Here is a 22848-nt window from a genome sequence, read left to right on the forward strand (position 1 = left end):
TCCATGATTAGTCTTTGGTATTCAAGAGTGTCATTGACCCTTTTACTAACAAAATGCTATCATTATTGATAAAATGACTTACTCAGAAACTATATCTCTTGAACTTTTTAAACGTCACAGTGTGCTGAACCTGAGTCAGGAAGACTCATTTTCACGAGTTCAAATCTGGCCTCAGATACCATGTAACCCTGGCCAAGTCTCTTAACTCTGTCTGCCTCAGTTTCCTCATCTGTAAAATGAGCTGGAGAAGGAAACGGAAAGCCACTCCAAGAAGATATCAAATAGCATCATGAAGAGTCAGATATAGTTGAAAATGACTGAACAACAACAAATCCTCTCTTGCTTGAGAAGCTAGCTGTATGGATGATGTAAGGATAAAATGTATAAGACTTTGCAACTGACTAAACATGGAGAATAAGAAAAGGGGAAAAATTCAAGGATGACTCTAAGGATGGAAAACTGGGTGATGAGAATAAGGTAAATCTACAGAAATAAAAAAGTGCAGTGGAGTGAGTCTAAGGGAAAAAATAATAGGTTCTGTCTTGGACGTATTGACTCTGGGATGTCTATGAGGCACTTGAATTGTTCTTACTCACTTACCAGTTGGATTAGATTCCTTCTGAGATTTTTTCCAATGATGAGATGTTGGGATTCTGAGGCTTTCCTGAAATAAACCCCTCCCTCTATTTAATCTTTAATGAGAGGATGTAGCAACTCTCAGCTCAGACAGTGACATCTGGACATGGGAAATAACATATTTACATATCCCTTCAGAGTTTATTTTTGTTAGTAACAACATTATCATTAATATATTCTTTTGTATTTATACATTGCTTAAGAGTTATAAGCACCTGATTTTTCATCCCTCCTTTGATTCTCCCAGCAGCCCTGTAGAGTAGATACAATATTCCCAGTGTTGTTTTATGCATGGCCTCCTGGGAGGGGTGCTATTCACTGGGAAAATTCTCCAGGACAATGGTGTTTCCTTTGGCTGCTTGTCCTTGATCCAGGTTTTGTCTCTTCCTGGGACTTCTAATCCTGCTCTCTGGCTCTGAGTGCAACTGGCTCATCAGAGAACCTATTGTCTATGTAACCTTCCAATTCCTCTTTGCTGTTGCCTGTTCCTTAGTAATAGGGTGAACCCAGGTACAGAGAAGAGCTCCTTCTGCCCCCGTGGTTCTTTCTTCTCACCCTTGAAATTTCTCTCCAAAGTCTGGAGACCAACCAGGTTTGAGGTTGCTTTCTGACTTGATCAGATAGCTTCCCTTACCTTTTGGCTTTTTTCCTTTCTTGAGTTTTGTAGGCTTTCTAGGTGGGGTCAACTGCAAAGCTGGGGAGCTTTTCCTTCTTTCCTTCCTTCCCACAAGTTTGGCAGAAGGAGAAGGAGGGTTTTACACAGTGGCAAGAAGCAGAACAAATACATATAAGAAGAGAAGTGAGAAGTCCTTTGAATAGGATATATCTGCAGAAATAAAGATGCAAACTAAAGTCACTTTTGGATCAAGTTCTTTCAAGCACCAAGACAGGCTCTTGTTAAATATGAACCTAGAATTCATTTTTGGTAAACTTTGTAAACTCTGTCTAATGTAGATAACTTTGTATTTGGGAACCACTGGATTTTTGCTACTCCATGCGGAATTGTAAAAGACAATGCCCCATTGATTGTTTAAGACTGATTCCTTATGGCACTGGGGAAGCAAATGAAAGGACATGATTATATTTGGAACTACACTCAAAAAGTTGTCAAACTGTGCATGCCCTTTGATTCAGCAGTGTTACTACTGGGCTTATATCCCAAAGAGATATTAAAGAAGGGAGAGGGACCCACATGTACTAAAATGTTTGTGGAAGCTTTTTTTGTATGGCTAGAAACTGGAAATCAAATGGATGCCCATCAATTGGAAAATGGTTGGGTAAATTGTGGTATATGAATGTTATGGAACATTATTGTTCTGTAAGAAATGACCAGCAGGATGAATACAGAGAGGCTTGGAGAGACTTAAACGAACTGATGCTGAGTGAAATAAGCAGAACCAGGAGATCATTATATACTTCAACAACAATACTATATGAGGATCAATTCTGATGGATGTAGCCCTCTTCAACAATGAGAGGATCCAAATCAGTTCCAATTGATGAACAGAACCAGCTACTCCCAGTGAAAGAACACTGGGAAATGAGTGTGGACAACAACATAGCATTTACATTTTTTCTGTTATTGTTTGCTTGCATTTTTGTTTTTCTTCCCAGGTTATTTTTACCTTCTTCCCAAATCTGATTTTTCTTGTGCAGCAAGATAACTGTATAAATATATATACATATATTGTATTTAACATATTTAACATGTATGGGACTACCTGCCATCTAGGAAGGGTGGTGGTGGAGGGAAGAAGGGGAAAAGTTGGAACAGAAGGTTTTGCAAGGGTCAATGTTGAAAAATTACCCATGCATTTGTTTTATCAGTAAAAAACTATAATAAAAAAGGAAGGACATACTTATGCCTTTCTAGAATCCTGGAGGACTTTTCTATCAATCATCCAATATTTATTGAGCACCTACTATGTTCTAGACACTTTGCCAAACTCTGGGGATATAAAAAGAGGCAAAGGACAGTTCTTACTCTCAAGGAGAACATAATCTAGTAGGGGAGACAATGTACAAACAAATATATATAAAGCAGAATATTATGTACAGGATAAATAGGAAATAATTAGCAAAGGGAATACTCTTAAGTTAAGAGGGATTGGTGAAGTTATCTTGGAGAAGGGGAGATTTTAGTTGAGACTTAAAGAAAGCCAAGGAAGTTAGACCGAAAGGAGACTATTTCAAGAATAGGTACACTTGTTTAAAAGGCCAGAAGCTTCATCGGTACAGGGTCAAGAAGAGCTAGAACTTCCTTATTCCAGGAAGCTCTATTTCTCTTAAAGCAGTGGAGAATTGCTTAGAGCCCCTAGATTTAGAACAGAAGAGTTTGCAGGCTCTGGTCTAACCAGTTCATTCCCTGAACCAGGAGCTTTGGAGCTGATTCCAGCCCAGCACCCTCAGCCATAATTGTGATGTGGAAGCATTGTGGAACAGGAGCCACCTTCCATATCATCGGCAGCATCAGGGGCTGGTCCACTACCACTGATGCTCAGATAAGTTCTGGACCTCTGGAGATGGCAGACTGCCTGTCTTGTTTCCTGCCTAGGCAACTCCTGTGTGCAAGGACAATAAATACCATCCCAACTAACTGTCCTTGCACTTACATGGCAGACAAGCTGAAGCAGCATGGTATCCCAAAGGAGGCAGGTCTGGTTAGGCAGGTCAAATCACCTCCATTTTGGCCACCATGTTTCTTCAGATACTGACAGACTTAGTTCAAGACCCTGACTCCCAGTGTCTGTGGAATAACAATGCTTCCAGCCCTATGTAAAATGGTTCAGCCTCAGAAATAGTACTATTTTATTGGTGGAAATGACAATTAATACACATGCACAGGCAAAGCTACCTGTTTTGCCATGGTGCAAATCTAGGAACCATGGGACTTTTTTGATTTCCTTATGCATTGTTTCCCTATTCAAATATAAACTCTTTGAAGGTAAGGGCTGCCTTCCTGTTCTCTTGTGTACCCGGTACTTAGCATAACGTTTTGTACATGGTAAATACTTAAAAATGAATGTTCACTTTAAGAATATTGCTTTTAATAAATATGTATGCTTTTAATGGATCAGTGGGTGATGCACAGACTGCTGGACCTGAAATCAGGGAGACTCATCTTTGAATTCAAATCCTAGCTCATTCACTTACTAGCTGTTTTACTCTGGTCAAGTCACCAACCCCATTTTCCTCAGATCATCATTTGTAAAATGAGCTGAAGAAGGAAATGATTAACTAACCACTCCAGTATCTTTGCTAAGAAAACTCTAAATGGGGTCAGGAAGAGTGAACACAACTGACATAATAATAATATGCTTATTTTGGGGGGAAATAAATCATTTCCTATCCAATTATGTGTGAAAACAACTTTTAACATTCATTTTTTAAAATTTTGAGTTCTAAATTCTTTCTTATCCTTTCCTTCCCTCCCTGTCTCCCCCACATTGAGAAGGCAAGCAATTTGAAATAGGTTATACATGTGCAGTCATGCAAAACATAGTTCCATGTTAGTCACATTGTGAAAAAAAAATAGACATCCCCTCCAAAAAAAAAAAAAACTCAAGAAAAATAAAGGAAAGTATGCTTTAATTTGCATCCAGATTCTGTCTTCTTCTAGAGACAGAGAACATTTTTCATCATGAGTCTTTTAGAATTCTTAGATCATTGTGTTACTGAGAATAGCTAAGTCATTCCCAGAATAACATGTTTTTAATAGTATTTCATGCTTCTACCTAAACACACACCTTTTAAATTGTTGCTTTTTCTTTTTCTTCTTTTGAAACTTTTTTGGGAAGGTCTGCTTTAGACCTGAAGAAAACTTCGGGAATTTAAGTCCCTTTACAATTATTTGGGAAATCCATTTATTTCTTCATTCATTTCCCAGTTTTCCTATTATTATCCTGGGTATCATTATCCTTCTAATTTAACTAGACTTGTATTGATAGTGATGGGATTAACCAGGGCCAGGTAAGTATATGGTTCCTTTGTCCCTTTTTTTTTTTTGCAAGTTTGGAAAGTTTCCAACAGGTAAACACCAATGGACCAATGGGCCAGGAGTATGGTTTGTCAAATATATACCCAGAGGTAAAGGAAAGGACAAGTTTACAAGCAGCTTCAGTGTTGGGCAGAGTACACCAATATTCCTTCCTATGCCTTCTGGTTTTCTCTTATAGAGGAATCACTCTCTCGGAAACTCATTTACCATTTGTGGCTTTTGCTATAATCTCTATCCCATAATCTGATCCTGTTCTTTGATCTCAATCCTAATAAATCCCAATCTACATTGTTTGTATTATAATCTTCTATTTCCAAATGTCTCTAGGCATGTTTACCTGGATGTTCCACAATCATCTCAAACTTAACATATTAAAAAATTGAACTTAATATCTTCCTTTCCTTTCAGATCCACCTTTGGAAAATTGTTTTCTTTATCCCTTCTATGTACATCACTTTTTTTTTTTTCTATTGATGGTGCTGTCATTCTTTTACTTTTCCATAGTTGAATCCTTGGAGTCTTTTTTTACTTTTTCTTCTTCATTTTGGCATCTTACTATTTAGCAAAATGGTAGATTCATAGCTAGAATTGGAAAGAATCCTGGGATATCCCCTAGTTTAACTTCTAACCTCATTCAGGAATGATCTCTCTAATATCCCTGTCTGGCTTCCTAATGAACTCTTCTACTGGTATGTAACTCCTGACTCTCCTAGGCCATTTTTAGGACTAGTTTAATTAATATTATAAGGGCATTGTGGTATAGGTGATAGCAGAGTTGTGGAGTGTACTGTGGTGCCACCTAACAACTGGATAACTCTCTGAGACTATTTGTTGAAAAGCTTATCTTATTAGCATTGGCAAAAGGAGTTTTCTCACCCTCTGTACCTAAGAAGTCATAGATCTGCTCTAAAGAAAAAAAAATTGCTTTCAAATTTTCTTATGTATTGGATATCTATAAGGTTCATCCTTTGGTTTCAGCTTTGTCCTCTGGAACTATATAGGAGAAACCCATTCCTACAATGTGAAGACTGTGTATTTTAAAATCAGCCAGAGTCAGGAATTCAGGTTAGGGGAAAATCGTCAATCTTTATTCTCAGTGAAGAAAGATTGGAGGTTCTATTACACTACAACATGCTGACTCTTTAAATATGTGAACATAACTACTTGTTGATCTGTGTTACCAATTTAGTTCAGCCATTTGATCACTGTAGGGATACATCAAGGTTTGGGCCAATCTATAATTGTAGTATTATTTTGTTGTTAATGTGTGCAATGTTCACCTGGTTCTGCTCACTTTACTCAGCATCAGTTCATGTAAGTCATTCCAGGTTTTTCTGAAATCATCTTGCTCATCATTTCTTATAGAACAGTAATATTCCATATATTATATGGAATATTATAGTCATATACCATATATAGTCATGTATATGATATATATATATATATATATATATATATATATATAGACTATATAGTCATATACCATATAGACTATACATATAGAATATATAGTCATATGCCATAACTTATTTAGCCATTCCCCAAATGATGGGCATCTGCTCAGTTTCCAGTTTCTTGCCACTACAAAAAGGGCTGCCACAAACATTTTTACACATGTGGGTCTGTAATGGGCTGAGGCTTGAGTTGATGCACTGAGGTCCCAAGCATGTGAGGCTAAATAGTAATTGGATTATACTCTACTAATATACATGCTTGGATAAAGAATGGCCCCCGCCCACTCTCTGTGCAAGTCCTGATGTGTTGTATAGGAAATGACGATTTTGGTGGGTGGAGGCAGAGAGAGAGACAGGAAGAGAAGCTGGGAGAGATTGGCCTGGGTTCTATGCTCATAGCTGCTGGTCATGTGGCTGCTGGTCTAGCTAGCTTCTTGACTCAGCTGCACACATTGCTATTGCGCATTCTCTTCGACCTCTGATCTTTCTTCATTGAGAATAAAGATTGATGATTTTCCCCACCTGAATTCCTGACTCCGGATGATTTTAAAATATGTGGTCTTCACATGGGTCCTTTTCCCTTTTTTATCCCTCTTTGGGATACAGACCCAGTAGCAACATATACACTTTCATCCAGCAACATTGACTTTCTGGTTGTTACACAAACAAGATGTTCTATGAACATTTTTTGCTTTCTGTACCTGGAATGTTCTCCCACTTCTGCTCTGACTACTAACTTTCCTTGCTTCCTTTACATCTTAAACAAAATCCCATATTTTATTGAAAAACCTTCCCCAATCCCTCCAAAGTTTAATGCTTTTCCTTTGTAAGTCATCTCCTATTTATCCTGTATATATCCTGCTTTGTATATATTTCTTTGCAAGTTGTTTCTCTCATTAGATTATAACCTCTTTGAGAATGGAGATTGCCTTTTGGTTCTTTTTGTATTCTCAGACCTTAACACAGTGTCTGACATAAAATAGGTGCTTAATAAATTTTTATTGATTAATTAAATATTAGACTAATTAACCACTAACCAACTTCTAACAAAAGCCAATAGAATGCTCCAGATGAATACAGTCTATTCTTTTGATTGCTTTTTTTCCTGGCACCAGCCCAACCTCCCTGAACAAACTAACCACAAGGCTTGGAGTCTGAAAATCTTTTAACTTCTTTTAAATCCCTGATAGTCTCTTTCCATAAAAATCTTGGTAGGGACTCTACCCACCTCAATCCCACAGCAGCTGTGTGGAGGCGAGGGCAACAAGGCTGCCATCAACTCCCATAATGCTCCCTGACTGGCTGGCAAATAAACATAGGAATAAGATTAAGAGGTAATACAGGGAAGCCATCAGGGCATCTTCTGAGTCCCTACCTTATTATGTAGCTTTGCAGGAGCAGATTTCTGACTTAAATGATGCATTCTATTGGTTTCCCTACTTCTACTTATACCTGCATGATCTCAATAGTCTCCTACCCATTCCCGTTCCCTTCACTTTCTATGTCCCCAAATCAATCTTACCTACCAGATTCATCTTACACCTCATCTTTCATCATGACAGTACTCTGCTCAGTAAGCTTCTCTAACTTTCCTTTGAATTCTAAACATAAAATCCAAATGCCTCTGTCTGCCTTTCTAGACCCTGCAGAATCTAGCTCTACTCTGCCCTTTCCAGTTTATTTCCTTTTAATTCCCAACATTTACCTGACTGATTTCTTCTCTGCCTCACCCAGAACACAGTCAAGCCTACTTTTGTCAGCTCCTGCCTTGTTCTCAAATGAATGCTGTCATTTTCTCCTCTGCTAAATTCATTCTATCCAGTGCTCAAGACCCCAATTAAATCTCTCCTCCTCTATCAATCTGCTTCTGACTGCACCATCTTTCACTGAGATCCCTTTCTCTTGAACATCTACAAAACTTGTAGTCTGCCCCATAAACCTGAGGCTATCTTTATCTATTTTTTAATTTATTGTAAGTCTAATAGATTATGTCAGATTGTTCCGGAAATTCAGATGCACTGGGTTTGCCGTATTTCCCTGCCACACCAGGCTAGGAATGCTATACAAAGGAAATGATGTGACTGGGGTATGACATCTTATTAAATCTTGGCCCAGTGCTCTATCTGTGACCCTTCACTGAAGCCAGGTCTCAAGTATCTTGCTGAAACGAAGGCTGGTCCCAAGACCTCCAGAAAGCTAACCAGAGCATTACAAGGAAGTATTAAATGTGTGAGATTAGATTTGAACTCAGGTCTCCTGATTTCAGGGCTGGTGCTTTATCCACTTGCATCACTTAGCTACCCCCTCATTATACTACATAGCTTATGCTGGAGAAGGTGGCAGGAACATGTGAGATCCATCCAAGGTGAACTTACTTACACTTTGCAGCACTGAATTCCATCTTCATTACACTGATATTTGTAACAATTCTTAGTCATTCAGATCTGAAGGGATGCATAATTCCATCCAGAGCCTTGCACCCTAAACAAAAAAAAGCAGTTAAAGGATCATCCTTTTGTAAGGCACCTCTGATCTCATCCTATAATTATTGATTTCCCTTCATCATATGGTCTACTGACCATCACTCTTCTAATCTCCATCTCCGCCAAGAGAAGATTTAAGAATTCTATGCATTCACTCCATCTTTCCAAACCCTAACAGGGCTCCATCTTAGACCTGTATAGGATTTGACCACTTTTCCATCCATTAGCTTTTTGCTTTCAAATACATATGGTGCTCTTTGTCTGCAATAGCATGGGAGCAGGAAAGTGTAATGAGAAGATTAAACTAATAAAAAAGGACCGGAATTGAGTCCCAGCTCATTTTAAAGCAGGGTCTCATGTAACCTTGGATGGACTGAAAGATTCCTGAATCTCTTCCTACTGTAATACTCTTAAGAGTCAATAACCATTGCCCATTTCAAATTATAAGATCCCCTGAAAGACAATGATGAGAGCTAATGAGTTCTTTTGGCATGAACCTTGGGAAAAGGCCTAGAAGGTTTTTAGTTGTGATAAATTCTTCTGGTGGTGATGATATAGGTTTTTATTCTTCTGATCAGTCAACAAGCATATCAAGCATATCAACAATCTGTAATGTTCTCAGCACTGGCCAGGCATTGCAGATACAGGCAGAAACAAAATAATCCCTGCCCTCAAGAAGCTTGTATTCTACTAAGTAGAAATAATATTCACACAAATAAGCAAGTTTCATACACAAAGTATCATGCTTGCTCTGTCTCTATCTCTGTCTCTCTGTCTCTCTCTTTCTCCATACACACACACGCACACGCACACACACACACACACACAAATTTATGTGTATATATACACACATATATGCAATGTATAAGATGTATTAGAATGTTTAACAACCAATTCTCTAGGAAAAACGATGCACTGGAACATGTTTAAATTTGACCTGTATTATTAAGATGTACTTAATCACTTTCTTAAGATTATAAAATCAATAAATCAAATTCTGATTTCTAACATCTGCCCATTTCTGAGGAATAAATGCACACATTGAAAATTTAATGATTAGGTCTTGTAAGCTGGTATGAATTGGTTCTAGCATCCCCTTTTATAGGTATGTATATATGTTTGCATGTGCTCATGTGTGTAGCATCAATTCTAACTTTACTTTCCCAATCCCTATTTGGACTAATATGTCAATTTCTCAGAACTAAACCATCTCTCCCTTCAAAGTTCTAGGAGACCCTGAATAGCTAGAGGATGGTTTTCCAGTATTCAAACTCATGTATCCTCATCAGTGATCTTCCTTCCATAAATATCTGTTTATATCAATTAGCAGATGAATCTAAGCTTTTTGAAAAGCATATCTATTAACTTGACATTATAAGAACAGTTAGTACAAAGTATCTCCTCAAAAATTCCATGACCCCCTCTAGAACATACAGACTCCAAAGAAAAGTTGGTACAAGCTTAGAGAACACATTACATAGCTCCTAGGAATACTTCTTCTTGGAGTCCCCAAGATAGCTTTCTTAGGTGTGATGTTACATGATCTTTTCTTTATTCAGATGAGCATCTCTGGTGAAATTTATAGTGCTAGAAAATTGTTTATGGGCACTGGGAGATTGTGACTTGTCCATACTCCTATAATTAACATATGTTAGATGTGAAACTTAAATCCTGCTTATCCTTATTTCAAAGCCAGCCCCTCCAACCATTTCTTTTATCAAACAATCAGATGGAAAGAAAGAAAGAAAGAAAGAAAGAAAGAAAGAAAGAAAGAAAGAAAGAAAGAAAGAAAAGAAAGGAGAGAGAAAGGGAGAGAGGAAGGAAGGAAGGAAAAGAAAGGAAGGAAGAGAAAACTAAGTCTGAATGACCTTGCTTTTTGAGTAAACTATCTGATTTTGAGATTTGATTCCTTTAGACTTTGGAGATTGGAACTTTGAGGACAGGGACTGGTTTTTTTGCTTTCCCTTGTATGCCTGAACATAGTAAATATCTAATAAATGTTGATTGATTGACTGGTTGATGTTCACTAATCATTTTTAATTTTGTTCTAGAATGTTGTTGGGAATAGGGCCATTTTCATTAGCTTCTAGTTTACCTGCTCCATTCTCTTCCCCTTTTAAAATCATCTTATTTGCTCTTTCTCAGTCCTACATAATCATACCCATTTTCCATGAGCCTTCAAAGATCATCTACATTGATTTATTATCATCTCTGCTAGTTCTTTCAGTTCTTGAAATTGTAATTTACTGGGGCCTGGAAATTTGGTCTCATCATGGTAGTTATGGCCTTTTAGTCTCAAATACCCAAATGGATCTGTGATTTCATTTATTCAGACATTTACTCCAGCAATGAAAGATGAGTTTCCTGTTTTTTGGCTTGAAAATTTAAAATTTCCATAATGGCATTTGAATGGAGGATTGGTTTTTTGGTTAACCTTTTCCAAATTGGCAAGGTTTTTTATATAGTTTTTGGGAAGATAAATAAGAAATTAAGAAACCCAAGGCCCTCCCCAAGATTGGTAAGTGGGTTAAGGATGATTGTTGGGGGGTGCGGAAAATGGGACTTGATGGTTGTTGGTGGGGGTGAATGCCAATTATTGGAGAAGGGAAATTATGCCGTTATAAATTGTATTTTTGGATCGTTAGTGTTCTTCTGGGATTAAAAGATTTAAAGGGGGGGATTGTTGTACGAAGGGAGTTTGGTGGGGCTGGGATGTTTGGGAAGGGAAAAAGGGTGGTTATGGAAAATTTGGGTAAGCGAAGTAAACAGGATGATTTGGTAGGTTGGAGATTAATGAATGGATGCGAGTGAAATGGGGGGCCGGGAGATTTCTAAATAACTATTGATGAAGCGGATGGAATTGGATTTTGTGAAGAATTAACCAAATTTCTTTTAATGGAGAGTAATGAATTGGAATTTAGCTATGCCCAGAAAAAGAAATTGGGAGATGATTAAAAATTTTAATTGAATTTTCCCTTTTTATGCAACCTTGATTTTTTGATTTTCAAACTAAGAAAATTTAGAGTTTGATTTTTTTGTCAGAAAATAAGTTTTTAATGTAATATTTTGTGTATCTAATTTATATTTTAAATATATTTAAATTTCTGTCATTCTGCCATTCAGGGAGGGGTGGGGGTAAGAGGTAAAAATTGAAAAGAGGTTTGGAATTTTAATGTTTAAAGTTATTTATGTATATATTCCTTAAATAAAAGGTTTTAAATAAATAAATAAATAAATAAAAAAGAAGATGGGTTATTTATGGTATTTTCTTGAATTTCTTTATGGATAATTATTAAATTTTTAGTGGGTGTTTGCCATTTGGGAAAGGTATATAAAATTTGGCCAAAATTTATGATTTTGTTTTTTGTTGTTGTAGTTGTATTTAAATTTTACATTTTCCCTTGCATATCCATTGCCCTTGTGGGATTTTTTTTAATTTTTCAGAGGAGTTGTATTCCATGGTGACTTATGATGCAGTTGTTTGGATGTATTTTATTTTATAGGAAATTTAGGGTTGTTTTTGGGAGGTTTAAGTTTTAAAGGCTTTAATCCACTTTTCCTCCCTCAATTTGGGGGCCCAAATTTGTTCCACTTAATTTTATCCCAGATAATAACCAAGGATGAACTTTATATAAGTCCATCCAAATATGGAAATTTAACAATAAATATTCTTCATTCATTTGATATTTCCCATGTAAATGGACGGCCCAAATTATTTTGAGGATTGGTGGTCCTTTCTGGGAGACCCTTAAAATGTTTCTGTAGTTTTAATAATATGCATAATGCTGTCTAAAGTAGAGAATTGGAGTACTTCCTAATAAATTTCCTGTTTTATACCTTTGCCTAATATTTATTATCAGAGGTCATTTCAAGGTTTTTCTGCTTTTTTGAGGAATTTTTGGAATAATTTTTGGTGTGTGGTTGGTTGGTTTTAAGGTAAAAGAATTGTGAGGACCATTTTGTATATTCAAACAAATTGTGTTACCTTTCCACAGATCTTTCCAATATAACATTTGGTTAATTCTTTGTTTTTTTTTTTCTTTTTCCTTTTTTGTTCCCTTTTAGACTATATCTACCTTTTCTTTAAAACATTTAAATTTTAGAGTGCAAATATGGTGGTACTTCTGTTCTTGATGAAGAAAAGTTATTTTTCATAATTAACTTGGCAGATCTTTTTTTTGGCTTTACATATAAATATTTTTCTATTTTTATTCTGTTTATAGTCCTTCCATTTTTTTCCTTGAATGCCTTTTTAGTATAATCTTTTGGTTAGATATTTTTTCTGGAGCTTTTATTTAAACTGGGTTTTTTCCTTTCCTTGTTTTCCTTTGTTTTATGATACAATACTGCTCATAATTTTTTTCATCAGATTTTTACAGCAAGTTTATATTCCAACTCAGTGTCGTCTTTGGCAGAAATCTTTTATTTGACAAATAAGTCATATAATTGATAGTATGCTCATTAAGTCACTTTCCACATTCTTTTGGTTTTCTTGTAATAATTAATTTACATTAGCCAATATGTTGGATAAAATCTTACCCAAAACTTGGTAATTTCTTATTATCCTGTTTCACATTTTTCTTCCCTCCCCCTCCCTTTCTTCCCTCCTCTTCCTTTTTTATGTATTGAGTTTCTCTATCTCATCCAGGTCAAAAGGGAAGTGACCATTCATAGGTCCACATCCCCAATGATCAGCTCAGGAGGACTTGACCCATTCCATTTCCAACTTGGGCCTATTCACCTACCTTAAGCACTATAATGACTTCCACTAGGAGAGACTCATTATGCCAGTTCTAGAAATAATGCAGGCTCTCAATTGACTTTATGTCTTTTGCAACTCTGTTGATTATCTTATATAGTTTGCTTGTACATACTTGATTGCTTATCTCCCCATTACAATATGTAATCCTTGAAAATCGGAACTGATTCTGCCTTTTCTTTTGTGTCTAAGAGCTTTACATGTTCTTCAAGGGGATTTATAAATACTTTTTGATTTGATTTGACACCACCGAGCAGGGAGGTTTATCCTTTCTTTGATCCTTTTTCCCCTAATATAATTTAAAAAGGCCTTACCTTTAGTTGCATTTTTGTTTTCTTTCACCAGCATCATTCTGAGTTTTAATTCCTCAATATTCTGATAGGGACCATGACACCCTCTTTGTATGTTTCCTATGTCTTAATGTTCTCCCTCCTCACCTCAGTCCCTTGGTTTTCAGTTTCTTTTGGACTCAATTAAACCTTGATTTTCGGATATTTTCCCAGCTTTTCCCAATTTCCAATTGGAACATCTTTTCTGAGACTTTTGTCAGAATGCCCAACCTTTGTGACCCCAAGTTGAAGGCCTTCAAAGATACTTTAAAGTGGCTTTCTATTTCCTTTTTCCCAACTTATTTAATATTGAAGAAATGAGGGAAGGAGTTACATGGTTGTGCAGGGTCACAAATAATGGTGACTAATTGGTGAAGGGTTTTTTGAAACTTCAAAGGGAAAGTCTTTGAGTTCCCCAAAAGTGTGGTTTTTAATAAGGGGCCAACCTTGTTTGCTCCCCTTTCTGGATTTTCCCTTTCCCTTAAAATTGAAGTTTTTAAAATTTTGGGTTAATTGCCTTTCCCTTTGTTGAATCCTTTTAAAAAAATTATTAATTAATTCCATGTATGTATTTAGACAATACCATTTTAATTATACTGTATTTTGCTTTTCATGGTTCCTCAAGCCTTTCAGTAGTTCTCCTGGGTCAAATATTTTGTGGACATATTCTTTTTCTAAATTCTTGATATCTGTCCTCCCCAATCTAAGATAAGGATTTACTTAAGCCTTTCTTCTCTGACAAAAAAAAGATGGAGGGGTTACTTGCCAGCAAAGTATTCATATTTCTTCCCAAAGCAACCTGTTTCTCCTTGTTCATAAAAATCTGATCTAGAAATGTATTATTTTCATTAACCTTTTCTACCTTTTGAAGAATGATTATCATTAAAATAAATAAAGAATTATTAACTGTCATGTTTTTGGTACAAAGATTTAGATTTGGGTCTGTTTGTCATTATTAATAGTGGAAATTATGCCATTCTCATGGTGAATTTAATAAAAAGCTTGTTGGTTGATTATGATCAGTTTTTGAACTCCTGAATTTTCTTTTCATCATGATAATCTGTAGTTTATGCCAACCAGTGATAATATTTTCTTTTTCTGTCTTTTCTTGATTTCATCCTAAAATTATTTAAGTTTTCACTGTCCCTGATTTCGTTATTTCAAATATATCTTCTTAATTAGTTAATGCTTTTTGAACTTCCTCCAAGTTTTTATATATTTCATTTTTTAAATAGAGTATATCCTTTCATTATTTTCCCATTGTGTTTTCTTTCCCATTAAGTTTTTAACGTTATAAGAATTTATGAACCAGGGAATATAAAGAATGGCAAAAATAAATAAAATATCCTCTGTTCTCAGGGGAGCCTACAGGGAGGAAGATGGCATGTTCAAAAATCCTGTAAAACAAGATAATAGAAGATAAACTGAAGATAATTAATTAGGATTCTTTTTGTATCTAGGATTATTAATTTATAGTTTGTTTATTTGTGTATCATGTTTTATTGTTGGTTCTTTTTTGTTTTTTCTTCTTTGATTTTTCCTGGATGCCTTTGATTTTCCTCTTTTATTTTATGACTAATTTTATGGAATAAAATTAGCTTGATGGAGAAAGTGAGAATTGTTTGAATCAAACCATTCTAGCTCATAAAAAGTGGGACTCTTATTTTTAATTACTTCTTTCATTTTTTCACAAATTCCACCAGCTTGTAATCAGGAATTATGTGATATATTATTTCATGTCCTGACAGTGCACCTCGGATTCTATCCTTTTCCCAATCCCCCAAACCCCTAAGATGCCTTCTCAATTAGAAAAACTAATCTTTTTTCCATTTTGAAAGGAGATGACCTAATCTTTTGTATCCAGGATATTCTTTAAGGTTCATTTCAATGCATAAAATTATCTTCCCTGATTTGGGGTCTAGGTGCCAAGTTGAGGGAGGTCCGTCCCAATTTGTTTTTATAAATTGGCATTCAATGATTTAAATTGATATGCTTGGGTTTTTTTTTTTTCAGATTTAATCCGGTCAACGTTTTGAAAGCAAATAGGGGGGTAAAGGAGGAAGGAAGTTTTTTTTCCCTTGTCCTTTTTTTTTCTGAAAGGCCTTTTAGAAAGAATGTTGTCCGGAAGTTTAACTACCTTTTAAAACTTTTAGGAGGAAAATCAAGTATGTAATTTATTTTGCTTGCCTTTTTTTTTGAAATGAAAGAAAATTGGCTTTAAATTAAATTTGTTTCAAAAAATTTTTTTTTGGTTTTAAAACAATTCTAGGAAAAAGAATGGTTATAATTAATATTTTAAAATGTGTTGCCAAAAATTTTAAAAATTTTGAAAGGATTAACCCCTTTTAGGGAAGGATTTGATTGGAAAAATTAAATTTTTAGATAATAAAAAAAAAAATATTTTTTTGTTTATTGAAATTTCTTTTCTAGAAATAAAGTGGAATTTTATAATTTTAATTTTTAAATTTGGGCTCAAAAAATTTAAAAAAATTTTGAAAATTTAAAGGTTAAACTTTAACACCTTTTTGAAGGGAAAATTTTTTTGGGAAAAAGGAGAATTTAGATTGGGAAAATTGGGAAAATGAGTTTGAGGCAAATGGAAATTTTCCTTTTTCCCCTTTCTTGATTAAACAAAGAGAAAAACCTTTTTGGTTTTTTTTTTTTTTTTTGGGGGGGGAATTTCAAGAAATCAACTTTTTTTAAAAAATTTAACAAAAAAAAATGTTTAAATTAAAGAAAGACACGAAAAGGGAAATTTATAATGAAAGGAAGTAGGATAACAAAATTTAGCTATCTAGGTTCACCTGCCCAAACCCAAACAAGTTGTCTTAGTTTACTGTTATGAATATTAGGATTAGACATTTCACAATGAGGGAAAAGGGCAGGTGAGGGGCCTAAAAAGTAGGAATGTTTTTGGGGAAGTTTTGAAGACTTTTTAATGTCTTTATAACAGAATAAGTTTAAATAAATTAGAAGCAAGATTACCAAGGAATACTGGAGGGGGAAACTTCATCTGTAAGTTCTTAGAAATGTAAAAAGGTTTAAATTGGGTTGTTTTAAGTTTTTTGTGTTAAATTACAAAGGAGAAATACAATTGAAGAATAATTATTATTTAAATACTCTGGGATATGATTAGATTTTCCATACCTGCCTCTGGAATAATTGTTCTAAGAGCAGATGCCCAACTTTTGAAACCCCCAAAGCAAGGGGGATGGAAACAAAGATGTTTTATTGAAACCTCCCACCTTTTTCTCTGGAAATTGAAAATGAAAAAGCCTTAGGGGAAAGGTGAGTGGATTTGGTTATAAATAAAAAGGAATTGATTTTACTTTTGGGGTGATTTAAAAGTAATTTTTTTTTAAAGTTTGTTGTTTGTAAAGTTTAAGGTAAAAAATGTTACCATGAACTTTTTGAAAATGAGTTAATTTTACCCTGGTTCTAAATTTTAAAGTGGTATCAATAGCCCCTAAAAACTGATACTTTGATTTTGTGACTGGAAAGCGATTTGACTTTGGTTGAGATTTGTGCTGTAAATTAAATTATGATATGATGAAATATGTCCTATTAATTTATGGATCTAAATGTAAAAAAATGAGGAAAATGAATTAATTAGAAAACCTGAGTTACAATCTGGTCTCAGAAATTTATTAAGGTGTGATTGTGGGAATTTTACCTTTTGTTTGCCCATTTCCTCATTTGTAAGGGAAGGATTTGCAATTTAATTTTCCAATGTAATTGTGGGTATTAAATGGATGTAATGATTTGGAAATGCTTATACAGTGTTTATATGGTAAGCCCTTTATAAAATGTTGGCTATTCTTTTATTGTTTTTAATTGAGTAATTTAATACTGGATAATTTATAGCAGGTTGAGAAGTACTTAGTATAAAATGCCAAAGGTGATAAAATTCATGGTTTTCTATATAATTTGGAAGTACATTTGATTGAAATTATGTTATCTAAGAATGTTTTGTTTTGTTTTGATAGATATACTATTGTGTTTCTAAATTTTTCCCTTTATTATTGTGGAAACTGAGAAATCATTGTCAGAAACGATATTAGAAAAATAAATTTATTTTAATAAGGGGGTTGTTAGATTATGAAATGAAATTTATTAGAATGTTTAAAAAGGAAAATATCTAATTTAATTATTTAATGGGGTAATTTTGTTTTAAAGTAGATAATAATAATAATGATTTATTGTTAAAGTTGAATAGAACCTTTAAAGATATCCTTATCTGTGGAGGGTCCCTGGTAACTTTGTATTCAGGCTGGATTTGATGCAAATTTTAGTCCTGCTTGAATGAATTTTAAAAATCCAAAGTACTAAAATCTGAGAACCTACAAACTAAGAAAAATAGGATCCCTTTCCCCACCTTTGTCAAAAGGGAGAAATTTACCAGTTTGTTATAATAAAGAGTGAGTTTTCATTTAAAATTGACTATCATGTGTGAAATTAAGGAATTTTATCTAAATAGTTCATAATGATGTTCAGTTTTGAGCCAACTTGAAAATAGTGGACTTTGGAATAAGGATTTAAGATAGGATCTTTTGAATCTGAAGTCTATTTTTGCTAAATGAGTTTTAAGTTAACTAACCTTGGGTATTCATTGTATGATTGAAAGAACTGAAGAATGTGGTCATTTTAAATTTTATAGCTGAAGAATAAAGGAAAACAACTGTTAAAGAAACATAAGAAAACTAATAATATGTATTAGCCTTTAAGCGTAATTAGTGGGATTTTAAGGAATTGAAAACTCCAGAACTGTATATTGAGAGTATTTTGAATTTGTTTATTCTGATGGTTTGGTCTAAATTGTCATGAAGTCAATAGTTCACCATTCAAGAAGAAAATGGCATGTGCCTCAGCCTGAGAACTGCTATAGGAAGATGCCTATCCCAAGAAAAAAATGTAGGAAATGACCTTAATGGCCTAAAATAGGATCCTCTTGACTCATTTTCCCCAATGCTGTTATTTTGTTCTTAATAGGAAATTTTCCCACCTGGTTAATTTGGAGTCTGACTTTTGATATCCAGGCTTTGTTACATGGTTATTATTAGATACTGTGACTGAAACGAAAAGAGCTTAAGGGAGTTTTTCTCCCTGTTATGATACATATAGATGAGAAGATTAAGATTGATTCTGTATCATTTTTTATTGATCCTATTTAATATTGATTTTTGTTTCTAACTGCTTAAGTCTTTGGTTCTTTGTCTCTGAACTTAGTTCGAGTTCAGCTGGATTGTTATGGGTTAAATTTAAAAACCAGATCTCCCACATCAAGGAATTTAACTTTATCTTTGAAATGGGAAAGTAGGGAGTTTGAGCCTGATATCTTTATCCATTAAGGGATCCTTCAAGGATGTCTGGTTTATTTTGGAAAAGTCTGACGTTTCTTGTACCTGGACTCAAATAATGACTACTTAGTCTCATGAGAGAAGGGAGGGTCTTTTCCTTTAGACCCTATCACCAAACTTCCAACCAATCATGTTGTTCCCCTGTTCTTCCATTTTGTTTCATTTCCATGATGTTATCTATCCTGTTCTGTTATTTGTTCTATAAGCAATAAAATTTATCAAAATGAAATTTTTCATCTCCTCAAGTCTTTGATTAATGGAGGCAAGACATCAGTCCATTTATTGGTCTGTAGTAAGTTTCTTGCTAATTAGGTTTTCTAAAAGGAGAAATGCTTTTTTCCCTTTATTAAAATTACTGAAACATAAGGAAGTTTATGCCATGGAGAAAACAGTATTTTATTATTATAAGCTAATACCCTTTTTCCTTTTCTATATAAATTTCTATAAATATCTCAAGTATAGAATTTTTATTATTGAAATATGTCTCTACTAAATTATTAAAATTAAATGACACTAAGTCATTTGATTTCAAATTATAATATAGGGAATATCCTTCTGAGGAGGGAATTAGAATCAGATAAAGTAATAAAAAAATGTTATATAAAAGTTTGTTAATTAAATGGAATAGTAAAATTTGAGGAATCATGCATTTATCTTAAGAATTAGGGAATGTATATAAGGTATATGATTTTTACAGGTTTCTAATGGAAATTAAATCGGAGTACAGTTTAGTAACAAGTTCTCAAAACTGAATTGGTTTTTACAATAAAATTGCATTGATAATTTTAAAGGAAACGAAATTTTTTCCTATTTGAAAATATCTACATAATGATTTTTAAAAGATAGAAGAGTCATTTTTAGACATCAAACATTCATGATTTTTTTTTTTCTTTAATAGCCTTTTATTTACAGGTTATATGTATGGGGTAATTTTATAGCATTGAAATTGCCAAAACCTCTTGTTCCAGTTTTTCCTCCTTTGCCCCCAGCCCCTTCCCCAAATGGCAGGGATGACCAGTAGATGTTAAATATTAAAATATAAATTAGATACAAATAAGTATAAGACCAAACCATTATTTTGCTGTACAGAAAGAATTTGGACTCTGAAAATTAACAATTAGCCTGTGAAGGAAATGAAATGGGTGGGCAAAATATAGGGATTGGGAATTCAAATGTAATAGTTTTTAGTCATCTTCCAGAATTTTCACTGGGGTTCCCAGTTCATTACTGCTCCATTGAACTGATTTGGTTGATCTTATTACTGAGGATGGCCTGGTCCATCAGAACTGGTCATCATATAGTATTGTTGTTGAAGATATAAAATCTCTTTGACCCTGCTTTTTATGCATCAGTTCATGTAAGTCTCCCAGGCCTTTCTGAAATCATCCTGTTGGTCATTTCAAGAACAATTTAACCCATAATATTCTATATACAATTTATATACCAACATTCATGATTTTTATAAGATTTTTACCTGAGTACAATAATTAGTAGAGAAAAAATTAGAAGTGGTATGTAAAAACTGAAATTTATATTTCAGGTGAACTGTGGTTCTAATTTGATGTTTTCTTATAACTGTTATTAATAGGATCAGAAACATACTTGAGCTGGTTTTACACACAGATAGTTATTGGAAAAAATCAAATTTAAGAGACTGTTCTAATTGATTAAATTTTACTGGCAGATTTTGGTAGAATTATCTAGAATTTCTGTAAAAGTAGGAATAAAGAAGAGAGTCCTTTTGAGCTGTCTTAGAATGAGACTTATTAAACTGTCCAATAGAGGATATTTGGGGGATTCAGGACGTTTGGGATTCAAGATGAAATGATGAAATGATGGACCTTGACTTTCTTAGGATATAAGGAGACTTCATGTCATTTAATATTGGTGATTCTCATTGTATAGTTTTGCCCCTTTGTTTCATGGTATTTATGTTTTTTAAGTTTTCTTGATTGTCTTGTATATCTCTTCTCTACAATTAAGTCCATTGTGAGCCCTCTAAGGAATTTGGTTTGTAGCCTGACATAACTTCATTTATATAATTTATTTAACAAGGTTTGTATCCTTAGGGGATATCACCTTTCTTGTTTTTAAGCTTTGATTAGGTATAGTACTAAGCTATGTAAGAAGATACTTCCCAATGTATTTTTCTTGGTACATATTGTTGATAGTGAACAAGACACATTAAGAATCTTAGAAATTTTACTTATAAGTGATCCATTGGGGAAGGAGGAGTCTCTTTCTCCCTTATGAATCAAAGAGGGAGTTAAGAGAAATTATGGGGATCATATAAGCCAAAGTAACATCCTTGTGTAAAACTGACTCATTTTGAGACTTGAGTTTTCATTTTCCTGTAAATATCACCTGCTTGCTAATTGTGGGCGTTGAATGATAACCTGTATAAATCATGGAAAGTCCATTTGCTCATTCCCGATTCCCTCAAATCCTGAAATCCTACTCCTTAATCTTTCCTCCAATTAGAAATCAGACTACCTGATCTTATATCTGGATTGACCACCTGCTGTTTGCTTTTATCGCATAAAAATCTGTCTCCCCCATATTCAGTCTAGTGCCAAGCTAAGAAAGTTGGTTCTGATTTTTTATATGCCATTGGCATGCATTGCTCACTAAAATGATATGCTTGAAGCTCAAATCTTTGTTTCTTCAGTTATATCAAATTTTACTTATCAATGCAACCAGTTTTCTTCCTCTTCCTTTTTCACTTTTAAAACTTTTCAAAATGAAATGTTCAAGATTCCAAGCCTTTTTATTCTTACCAGCCCTTATAAGGTATACTCCATGGACACGATAGCTCTTCTGATACAATCATTCCTACTCTAAATCATTTCTTTTCCAGGGTTAACTTTGCTAGTTTCTTCAACCAGTTCTCACATGATATGGACACATGGTTCTTCCCTTACATAGTCAATCTTCTCTAGATGTTTTTTAGCTTATACATTTTTAAAATCAGACAAGATTCTATTAATATAGGGAGCTTCCACTAAGCAACTTGGAAGAACTTCTTTGACTAATTCAAATTAAATTTGCTTTGAAATGTGGAATTGTGGTTTTCTTGTTCTTTAAAATATAATGTGAAGGTTCTCTCTGGGAGAAAGCAGGTTTCTTGGGGGGCTTTTCTGGAGGCAGCCTTAGTTTCAGTTAAAAGTAAATAATTATTCCAAATGCAGCCAGATATCCTCAGTATCTCAGTGATCAAAGAATATAAAAAGGGGTTTTAAAAAAAAGAAAGGCAGGTTATCAATATATGTATGATATGATACCTCATATCAAAGATGTGAAATACACAGTTTTATACTATGCAAACAACATTCCCAAATGGGACAGAATCAGTTAAAATTTAATTAGGAAATGTTTTTTTAAAAGTAAATAAGATGGGGAAGTTAGATGACGCAGTGAATAGAGCACCAGCCCTGAAGTCAGGAGGACCTGAGTTCAAATCTGGTCTGAGACACTTAACACTTCCTAGCTGTGTGACCCTGGGCAAGTCACTTAACCCCAATTGCCTCAGCAAAAAAAGTAAATAAGATATAATAAAACATAGATAATTTTAATGTGATTTTGTGAGTCAACATGGTCAGTGGAGATCCTTGTATACACTTTAATAACCTCTTTTTCTATTTGAGTTTGACACCATTGCTCCAATTAATAGTGAAATGGTCAGTCAATCTTTATCAAGTACCTACTATGAGAAAGGATTCTGGGAAGATGACAGAGTAGGTAAGAAAACATTTGGCTCTCCAAATTTCCTCCCCAGAGAAAGATGAACATTGCCTTTGAGGGAATGGAAAGTAGCAGAAATAATCAAAAATCAG

The 22848-nt window shown here is 34.2% G+C and overlaps 1 long non-coding RNA gene across 1 annotated transcript in view; it reads right to left on the reverse strand.

Annotated features, from left to right (window-relative positions):
* Window positions 1-213: 213 nt before the first annotated feature.
* The window catches only part of LOC116421965, a 28828-nt gene continuing 6193 nt past the window's right edge, over window positions 214-22848 (reverse strand). The window contains exons 2-3 of the long non-coding RNA XR_004232561.1: window positions 8467-8568; window positions 214-1462 (exon numbers count right to left, since the gene is read on the reverse strand). This is a non-coding gene — a long non-coding RNA (uncharacterized LOC116421965). The remainder of the gene's footprint in view (window positions 1463-8466; window positions 8569-22848) is intronic.

This window comes from Sarcophilus harrisii, chromosome 2 (genome assembly GCF_902635505.1).
Source record: "Sarcophilus harrisii chromosome 2, mSarHar1.11, whole genome shotgun sequence".
Lineage (NCBI taxonomy): Eukaryota > Metazoa > Chordata > Mammalia > Dasyuromorphia > Dasyuridae > Sarcophilus > Sarcophilus harrisii.